The sequence below is a fragment of the Quercus lobata genome, chromosome 5 (assembly GCF_001633185.2).
Source record: "Quercus lobata isolate SW786 chromosome 5, ValleyOak3.0 Primary Assembly, whole genome shotgun sequence".
Lineage (NCBI taxonomy): Eukaryota > Viridiplantae > Streptophyta > Magnoliopsida > Fagales > Fagaceae > Quercus > Quercus lobata.
In genome coordinates this window covers 24,833,936-24,844,595 of record NC_044908.1, presented here as the reverse complement: position 1 = coordinate 24,844,595, position 10,660 = coordinate 24,833,936, and the positions used below count along the sequence as shown (strand labels likewise).

The following is a 10,660-nucleotide window of genomic DNA, read 5'->3' as shown; positions in this document are numbered from 1 at the left end:
GCTAAAATTTATCCCATCAAGTGTGGTGATATCTCTAATCATATTTAAGATTATTCTTCATTCTCAGCCTATTTCACTACCCTTAAAAGAATTATTGAGATAAGGTTAAATATTTATTTCCCCTTCCCGCTAGTACCTGTGGTGATATGAAAAAGCTTGCTCTACTAATTGTAATTGATAAAAGATGATTTTTTTTTTTCAATTCGTAATGAGTCTAAATGATTCTTTTTAAATTACCCAAAATCAATTGTTAAAAATAGAATCCCTTTCTATCTTAAGCAAAGCATTGAGAACATTCAGATACCCAGTGGAAACTGCAGCAATGGATCAACTTTCAACAACAAAAATGCATTTTTGGGCACTAAAATATTGGTGTTGCAGGGAGAGGTAATGAATATGGTGGACGCATTGACCGCATTGTTATTGTTGTTAAATCTCTTGGGGCACCTTGGGAAACTTGTTACAACAATGATTTTAAAGAAAATCATTTGATTCATACAATAAGTATGGATTCATAAAAAATAAAATTCCACTTCTGCTTTATTGGACTACTATAAGACATTAGATAAGGTTAATGTAAGTAAAAAAAATGATACGATGATATACACAAAAGAGCTAATTATATTGGCTACAAGAGGATACTCACAAATAATATAACAAAAGTGTTTTTTGTTTAATTTAATTCAGAAGAAGATAATTGTTGGACATTTGAAGATGAGGCCAAACCACATTCTATATCTAACATAGTTGATGCGGAAACAACACCCAATGGCTCGTACATATCATTTCTTGCACAATCAACCTCTTCATAGTTTTGTTGAACTTTTTGGAACATTTGAATTGCCTCCAACTCCATTGCAACTTCTTTCATTGTAGGTCTTTTCTTCCCCTTCATGTTCAAGCACCTTTTTGCAAGTTTTGCCATTGCAATCATCTGTTCCCTTTTATCCTTATTCATGATTCGAGCATCAAGGATATCAAAAAAATTATTTCTATCCATTGAATGAATGAAATATATAGCTAAACTTCGAAATTCTTGTGCCGTTATTGAAGAGATTGTTTTTTCTCCAGTTAAGAGCTCGGACAACACCAAAACTATAAATATCACTCTTTTCTGTAAATTGACTTGTTTGAAAATATTCAGGGTCCAAGTATAAAGTGCCTTGTACTAACCTAGTTTGATCAATAGCAACATATCTTGAAGTCCCAAAGTCTGCCACTTTTGCTCTATACTTATCATCTAGGAATATATTTGTTGACTTAATGTCTCAGTGGTAAATAGGTAAGGAAGCCGATGAGTGTAAGTAGAAAAGAGCTCCTGCAACTTCTGTGGCAATTCTTAAGCGCATATCTCACGTTGGTGGAAACTCCTCATTTTGATCTCTAAGATATTGGGATAGAGTTCCATTAGGAATAAATTCATAAACTAACAAAGGAAATTTTGTCTCCAAACAACAGCCAAGTAACTTAACCACATGCCTATGGTTAATTTGTGAAAGAATGATGACTTCGTTTATGAATTGTTCGAGTTTTCCTTCATCAATTACCTAGGATTTTTTTACTACAACAATTTTTCCATCTGGCAACATGCCTTTGTGAACAGTGCCTTATCCTCCTTGGCCAAGTATTCTATTCACATTAAAAGGATCAGTGGCCTTGTCTATATCTTTTGGATCAAACATTTTGATTTTTTCAACATTGACTTCACTTGAAGATAAATATTGTTGTAATAATAAACCACCATTTCGTTTGAAGAACTTCTTCTTGCATTTAATGTTCCTCCTTTCCTTTAGTATTTTGTAGGAACACCATCCACCAATAATTAGAAAAAATAGCCCAAGTTCTGTACTACCGCCTGCTTAATTCAATGAAATTGGAAAAGATTATCTGTTGTACTAAAGGTTCTAATAATTTTGATTGAGAACTTCAACTTAAGGGACATGTTACATTTCTATTCATCAATATATGAATGAGAAAGTATGCATTTAATTTGGCCTGTGAGAGAAAAAGAAGAAAAAAGATAGTTTTAGTAAGGATTTATGAAGAATAATTGGAATTTTCTCATCAGTATTGTGATGAAGGAGAATTAATAATAATATTCATAATGGATCATTGGATTTGTCATGTTGTTTTTACTTTTACACTAGATGGTTTTGCATACAATTTTGATATGTTCTTGTGTGAATATTTTCTTAGTATTGAATAGTTGCATATGTGATTTTGTCTTTTTTTTTCCTTGATTTAAAAAAAAAAAATAATCCACATGTAAACCATAATTTAGTCCCAGGCAAAGAAAAAGGGATGCCATCAACATTATATATGTGTAAAAAAAAAAAAAAAGGACAAGTCCTCCTAGTCCTATGGGGGAAGAGGGGATCAGAATATATGGTTTGACAGGAAAACCTCATGAATAATAGTTATTATGTTTAGAGATTCTAAAATAAATTTATTTGTAGCCAAATAAAGAAAAAATAACAAGCAAAAAAATGTAGTCATAATTTTGGTACAAAGTTACATCAGTACAGTTTATTTTGCAGGGCTGTATATGGAATGCTTGGATCTCTTCAAGTCGACCAAATATATAAGCTTGCTTCTCTATTGCACATATGTGCAACAATGATATAACTTTATATTGTAGAATACAATTCAACAATGAAAAGGAGTGTGTTGTTTTTTGTAAATTGGAAGAATGAGATGTTAACTGGTTAAATTGGTTTAAAAGTAAGAAGAGAGAAAAGGGAAGAGTGATTAAAATATATTTATAGTTTTGTTTGATTGGGTACTGCTCTCAATTTTCATAAACTTAAATTAAGATTTGAGATACTTCCATTAGTTTTACAAAATATGATCAAGAACCAGAGTAATTGAGTATTACATAGAACATGAAGCGTGTAGAACATAAAGTTTTATATTGGATGATTAATGATTATAAATTTGCATTATAAGTTCTAGGTTGCTAGGACTCTGCCCGCCTCTCCTACTACATTTCTCTCTCACTCAACACCAATTAATGGTCTAGTGTGGAAAAAAATAATAAAAAATTGGTGTTCTTTATCAACAGTATCTAATTAACTATAACTATAAATCTATAATTGATGGTGAAATTGGTCTTCTTACCGCCAAGTTGGTTGAAAAAAAAAATTCATGGATGGGCCACCAAACCTTGATCAACTAGCCAATTTGGCTACATAGCATATCAAAGATTTTTTTTTTTTTTTTAACAAAGAATTTTTATTCAATTGTGTCTTTTGGCATTATATATTTAGGAGTATATATCATATATTACCGTGTCTGAAAGTAGAAAGTAATTTCCGCGGATGACTTAAAAATTAAAATAATCAAAATTTCAGAATTTCAAAATCAATTAATATGAGGAGGTAGTGAATAGAAAGGTATGTGCCAAAGTTATATATTGATATATAACAACTAAAACTCAAACAAAACAACAATAGCATAAACCCACCAAATTTAGAGACAAAAATATAAACCCATATCAGTGTATAATCCTAAGTAGAGAGAGAACCTAAAGATTGTGGGTGGCGTTGCTGAGCTAAGGTTGTGGGTGCGCAAGACAAGAGAAGCAAAGAGAATGGCTGGAACTGGAGTGTATAACCCTATTCCTTCTCATGTGGGTAGGGTTTTGCTTAGCAGCTGTTTGGGTTCTTGTGGTTGGATTGGAAGAAAAGAAGTTAGAGAAGAAGTTGGCAGCTGTTCTTTTCTTTCTTGTTTTTTTTGGTTTATATATATTATCTGCTAAACTGGTAACCAGTATCTATTAAAATTAAATGAATGGTTAAGATCAAAACAATATTAAATTAATGGTTCAGATTTAGGTGGGTACTGTACCCACAAAAAAAAAGAGGGGGTACGGTAGAATGACCCAAGTTTTTTGTTTAATCTAATTCAGAAGAAGATAATTGTTGGGAATTTGAAGATGAGGCCAAACCACATTTTATATCTAACATCGTTGATGTAGAAACAACATCCCATGGCTTGAACTTTTCATTTCTAGCACAATCAACCTCTTCATAGTTTTGCTGAACTATTTGAGACATTTGAATTGCCTCCAATTCCATTGCAACTTCTTTCATTGTAGATCTTTTCTTCCCCTTCAAGTTCAAGCATCTTTTTAAAAGTTTCGAGACTGCAATCATTTGTTCCTTTTTATCCTCATTCATAATTCAAGCATCAAGAATATTAAATAAATTATTTTTCTCCATTGAATAAATGAAATATGTAGCTAAACCTCTAACTTCTTGTGTCGTTGTTGAAGAGACTGCTTTCTCTCTAGTTAAAAGCTCAACAAGGACAACACCAAAACTATAAATATCACTCTTTTCTGTAAATTGACATGTGTGAAAATATTACTCAGGATCCAAGTATCCAAAAGTACCTTGTACTAAAGTGGTTGTTAGGTGAGTTTGATCAATAGCAACAATTCTTGATTCCCAAAGTCAGCTACTTTTGCTCTATACTTATCATCTAGGAGTATGTTTGTAGACTTTATGTCTCGGTGGTAAATGGGTAAAGAAGCTGATGAGTGTAAGTAGAAAAGAGCTCCTGCAACTTCTTTGGCAATTCTTAAGCGCATATCCCATGTTGGTGGAAACTCCTCATTTGGTTCATTAAAATATTGAGATAGAGTTCCATTAGAAATGAATTCATAAACTAACAAAGGAAATTCTGTCTCCAAACAACAACCAAGTAATTTAACCACGTTCCTATGGTTAATTTGTAAAAGAATGATAACTTCATTTATGAATTGTTCGATTTTTCCTTCATCAATTACCTTGGACTTTTTTATAGCGACAATTTTTCCATCTGCCAACACGCCTTTGTGAACAGTGCCTTGTCCTCCCTGGTCAAGTATTCTATTCACATTAAAATGATAAGTGGCCTTGTCTAGATCTTTTGGATCAAACAACTTGATTTTCTCAACATTGACTTCATTTGAAGATATATATTTTTCTAACAATAAACCACCATTTCGTTTGAAGAACTTCTCCTTACGTTTATTGTTTCTCCTTTTCTTTAGTATCTTGTAGAACCACCATGCCCTAGTAAGTATAAATAATAGCTTAAGTTCCGATCTTTCTCCTGCTTAATTCAATGAAAATGGTTAAAATTATCCACTGTGCTGAGGGTTATAGAGTAGTGATTGTTGCACGCATATAAAGTTCTGATTGAGAACTTCAAATCAAGGGACATGTTATGTTTCTATATATGAATGAGAAAGCGTGCATTTCGGCGTGTGAGAGAAAAAGAAGCAAAAAGACAGTTTTAGTAATTTATGACGCAAAATTGGAATGTTTCTGTAGGTGATGATTCTTATCAGTACTGTGGTCACGGAGAATGATAATTTTCAGAATGTAAATTCATCTCATTTGTCTTGTGGTTTCTACTTTTACACTATATGATTTTGCATGTAAATTTGACATGTTCTTGTGTGAATATTTTCTTAGTAGTTGACCAATCGCATATGTGATTTTCTCTTATTTTTGCTTGAATCTATTACGTTTAAATTAATCCATATGTAAACCGTAATAAACATGGATTGGCATCTGGGTCTGCGCATTCATCTATATCTGACAATATAAATATATATGTAATGACAAACACAGTCAGCATCATATTTATATTGATGATGCTGAAAATATCACCAGTAAGATACACGGTCTTCGCAAGCTCCAAACAGCACCTGCACAGCAAAAAGAAAGGACCTAGCAGAGAGCACCGATGTGGTACTGGCCAAATACCCTCTGAAGTTCAAGTCAGAACTATTTTCACAACTCTAGAGTGCTAGAGAGGGTAAAATTATGCGTACCTCGGTTCGTGAGGGTGGTTGGGTTTTTATAGTAGTAGGGGTTGAGCCCTTTTCCTTGGAGTAGAAGTCTTTTCCTTATAGGAGTCTTCTTGGGCGTATTTTCCAAGATCCTTTCCATATAGGTATCCTTTTTAGGTTTCTCAAAACGTAGAGGGCAAGTCATTTACTTATACACGCAAACGTGGTTAACTAATGCCGTCAGCTTACATTATGCCTTCAGTCTTTATCCCGTCAGCTTCAGGATCACCCTTCAGTTTTATGATCCCGTCAGCCTATGGGTGCCTCTGGTGCCTCTCCCTACAACTTTCGCCCGCCGTCAGTCATTAAACAAGGGCTGACGGCTCAGTAGATCATGTCACTAATAAACCGTCGACTTATCTTTTGCGATCAATCTCTTTTATCCTTATCAGTTGCCCCCTACTCCATATATCCGTCACTTTTCATACTGACGGGTTATGGAGTTAACGTTTCTGTTGATTGTCATATTTTTTAAGGAGGCGGGAAAATTATTTACATGGGACTCTTCGAGCCGTCGTGCATTTAATGCTTTGGACACGTGGTGTGTTCCCATTGGCTTTGCTTCTGACGAGGGTGTCGCTTTGTCTTCCGCGCCCTCCCATTCTATATATAAAGGGGGTCCTCCTCCTCATTTCCCCTATTTCATCTTTGTTGATCTTTGAAAGAGAGAGACCGTCGCCCTGAATTCCATCACTTTGTTCCTTAACTCCGTCACCTCGTGCATTGCTGCCCTTGAAGCCATTTCTCCAAGACAGTTAACTCACCAGTAAGTTCTATTTCCTCTCCTCTTTCATTTTTACTTATGCCTGTATAATTCATTAGTGAGGACGTCAGCTTAGGTACTTAGATTGGATCCGTCACTTGTAGGTAGTCAGATGTCAAGTGACGCGTCGTGTGAGGAGTCGTCAGTCTGCGAAGGAGCGGGCTACGACGAGGCTTTGGTTCTGGTGATGAGTCAGAGGACTTCTCACCTTCGTCAGAGAGAGGGATGTCGGCCCGATCTCCTGACGGTGATGAGAGTTATACTGAGGGGGGTAAGGATGAAGTAGAAGAGGGAAGAGGAGAGGACGGAAGTGACAGGGATGATATAAATGTTGACAGAGATGATAGTGACGGAGATGAGGGACCAAGTGGAAGGACTTCAGAGGGTCCAGGAGATAACCGTCCTTTCATTCTCCCTGAGGATTGGGCTGTCAACAAATTTTTACCTAAGATGAGTGATAAGGTTTTTAGGGAGTTGCGCACTCGTTACCAAATCCCAGACCATATCTTGATCCGTCTCCCTAGAGAGAATGAGAGTTGTTACTCAAGGAAAACCGCTGACGTGGGCATGTATGATGTCATGTTTGCTGCGGGCTTGATATTACCGTTGACGGCCCTACACCGTCAGCTGGCTGACTTCTTGGGCCTGTCCGTCACTCAAATTGCCCCAAATGCCTGGAGGACTTTCATAGGAGTTGAAATCTTGTGGGGCCGTCTTAGTGGAGGAAACCGTCAGCTTACCTTAGACGAATTCTTTTACTGCTACAGGCCCCATCATATCGCCTCGTCTAAGGGGACATACCATTTTAATGCCCGAGAGAAGAGTTTGAGGCTAGTATCAGATATGCCAGATTCCAATAGGAACTGGAAAAGTAGATATTTTTTTGTTGAAGGGACGAATTGGGTTTGCCGTCAAGAGGAATAGGCGACGATGCCCCATGGTTATTTTGACAACACTTGGGCTTTTGTCAGGGATTCAGGTTAATTCCGTCAACCATGTTCCTTTTGTTTTTGAAGTGACGCTACTAACATTCTTTCTCTTTTTTCTTTTCAGCTCATACTCGTCCCCACATAACCAACGAACAGGAGGAGTTCATCCGTCGGGTTCTGGAAATCCCTTTGGAGGGACGTAAGTGTAGGGATTTGATCACCCTTGACACTATTCATTTATACTGTGGGGGTCCAGAACCGTCAGCTGAAGCCCGGAAATTGGACGATTTTTCCCGCCGACGTAAGTACTCCTTATCAACTCCGTCAGTCTACTTCTCCGTCTTTTGTTCTAACTGTTAGTTTTTTTTTTTTTTTTTTTTTTGTGTGTATTGTAGAGATGGAATCTGCTAAACAGAGGGTAAGGGCTGCCGCAGCCCATCAGAAGGAGGAGAAGAAGGCGAAGGAGGCAGGAGGGGAGACCTCGTCAACCCCTAAGGCCGTCACTAAGCAGGCAAAAAGGAAGCCCGACGGGAGTGACGGCCGTCCGTCTAAAAAGGCCGCAGTCACTCCTGGGGATGGCGCTGCAAAGAAAAAATCACCTCTCAATCCAAGCCACGGTGTGGGCAAATGGGTAATGACCTCCTCGGGTCCCGTCAACAAGGGCCCCTGCCACCTTTTGACCCACAAGGACTATGCCGTCGGGGAGGTTAAGTCCTTCATAAAGCCAAAGGACATAGAGCCTTGTGATCTATTAGGGATGGAGGATTTAGGGGCGTCAGCCCTTCTTGATCTCACCAAGGTATGCTTGCTACCTCTTGGTTGAACTAATTTTTATTTTGCTTTGATGAACTTTGACTGACGGCTGTGTTCTTTTCTTAGGCCTTGGTGTGCATCAAGGCCCTTCAAGACCGTTGCGTTGCGAAGAAGGGAGTCGTCACTCGGGTCCGGAAGCATAATACAAATCTGATGAATGAACAAGGGCAGTACAAGGATGCTGTTCGTACGCTGAACCAAGAGCTGAAAGAAGTCAGGGAGAAGCTGGTGGAGGCTGACCGTCAGAATGACAAGCTCAAGGAGGAGGTGATGGATCTAGGCCAAAGGGTGCAGACGGCTGGGGCTAACGTGGTTTGAGACTTTAAAACGACGCAATCATTCATTGACTCTTATGCTGAGTATTATGGCACTGGTTTTGACGATTGTCTTAAGCAGGTCGCGTCAGCATTCCCAGAGTTGGACCTGTCTGGAATTACCATGGACGGTGGAGATGACGGCTCCTCTCAGCCTAATCTTACTCCGGAGTCTGACGGTGTTGTTGTCCTAGCCCAGCCTGCTGCAAACCCTCCTACTCCTGCTTCCAATACTCTAGTTGCGATTGTAGACGTTGAAAATCAGCAAGCTGACGGGAATCCTGCTGATGCTCCCGCTCTTTAGTTCTCTTTATTTGTATTTTAACCTTGCATTTCAACCATTTTGCAAACAATCGTTGTACTTAAATTCTTTTGCAAACAATTTTTTAAGTGCCCGTTTGGTTTTCTCGGGGTTTTGTTTGTATACAGCTGTATTTATTACATGGTATGTTATTCCTGTCGCTTTCGTATTTTTTAATTAGTGATTGAGCCAGACGAAGTCCTGGTAAACATTCCCGTCTGTTTTGGGAACCCCGTCAGTTTTTTTTTTTTTTTTTGAACTGGTTGGGAGACTCCGTCGGTATAGCCTTTTTTGTGACTTATGAGTATATCCTTCTTATCTCGTCAGTTTCACGGGTTTTTCCCTTGGATTTTCGACCTTGTTCGTCATTTTTCAAGGTTCGTCAGTTTGGTTGCACTACCAAGTGATGGTTCCGTCACTTTTGGCCCGTCTGCTTCGCCCGTCAATTGTCACCATTTTTATTGCTTTACTTACCTTAATGTAGCCGTCAATTTTCTAATTTTCAGTCATCTTAGGGGCATAATGTAAGCCCATTGGTTCTATAATGGCCCCATCCATTTGGTGAGACCATCAGCCTTTTAGCTTTAGTCTGTCATAGGCTTGATGAGCTTGTCATCTTTTGTAGGCCCGTTGGTTTTAGAACCTCGTCCATATAATGATAGCCTCATCTGTTTAGTTGGACCGTCAACTTTTTAACTTTAGTCTATCATGGGCTTGATGAGCTTGTCATCTTTTGCAGGCCCGTTGGTTTTAGGACCTTGTTCATATGATGATAGCCTCATCTATTAGGTGGGACCGTAAGCTTTTTAGCTTTAATCTGTCATGGGCTTGATAAGCTTGTCATCTTTTGTAGGCCCGTTGGTTTTAGGATATTGTCCATATGATGATAGCCTCATCTATTAGGTGGGACCGTCAGCTTTTTAGCTTTAGTCTGTCATGGGCTTAATGAGCTTGTCATCTTTTGTAGGCCCGTTGGTTTTAGAACCTCGTCCATATAATGATAGCCTCATCTATTTAGTTGGACCGTCAGCTTTTTAGCTTATAATGATAGCCTCATCTATTTAGTTGGACCGTCAGCTTTTTAGCTTTAGTCTATCATGGGTTTGATGAGCTTGTCATCTTTTGTAGGCCCGTTGGTTTTAGAACCTTGTCCGTATAATGATAGTTTCATCTATTAGGTAAAGCCGTCAGCTTTTTAGTCCATGCGTTATGGACTTAGTTGTTTTGTTCACTTTTGTGAACTTAGTCGTCCACTTTCGTGAACTTTAAACTGTAGATTTCTAAAATAGATACTTCAGCAATTTTTGAATAAACTCCTCTTATTGCCATGCATTTGTAAATAAAAGTAGTTCTAAAACCGAATCCTGCCCTTTAGGCTTAAAATGAAAAATAGGTATTGTTGCAAAAAACTAAAGTAAATGATAAAGCTGAGGAGTAAGACTAAAATTTGTTGAAATGTAAATAAAAAAGGTTGGTCTTCATGTTGACGCTTCTATTGGTAATACTTTCGTAGGTGCTCGGTGTTCCATAGGTGTGGCAGTTTCTGTCCGTCTAACGTCTCCAGGTGGTAAGTGCCTTTCCTTTACCATGACGTAACTCAGTAAGGTCCTTCCCAATTGGGGCCGAGCTTCCCTTGGGTAGGGTCCTTAGCAGCGCCCATGACTTTTCTAAGAACGAGATCTCCAACTTGGAAGTCTC

At 38.1% G+C, this 10,660-nt stretch overlaps 1 pseudogene; it reads right to left on the bottom strand.

Moving 5' to 3' along the window:
* Positions 1 to 673: 673 nt before the first annotated feature.
* LOC115990232 lies at positions 674 to 6,661 on the bottom strand (annotated as a pseudogene).
* Positions 6,662 to 10,660: the final 3,999 nt, after the last annotated feature.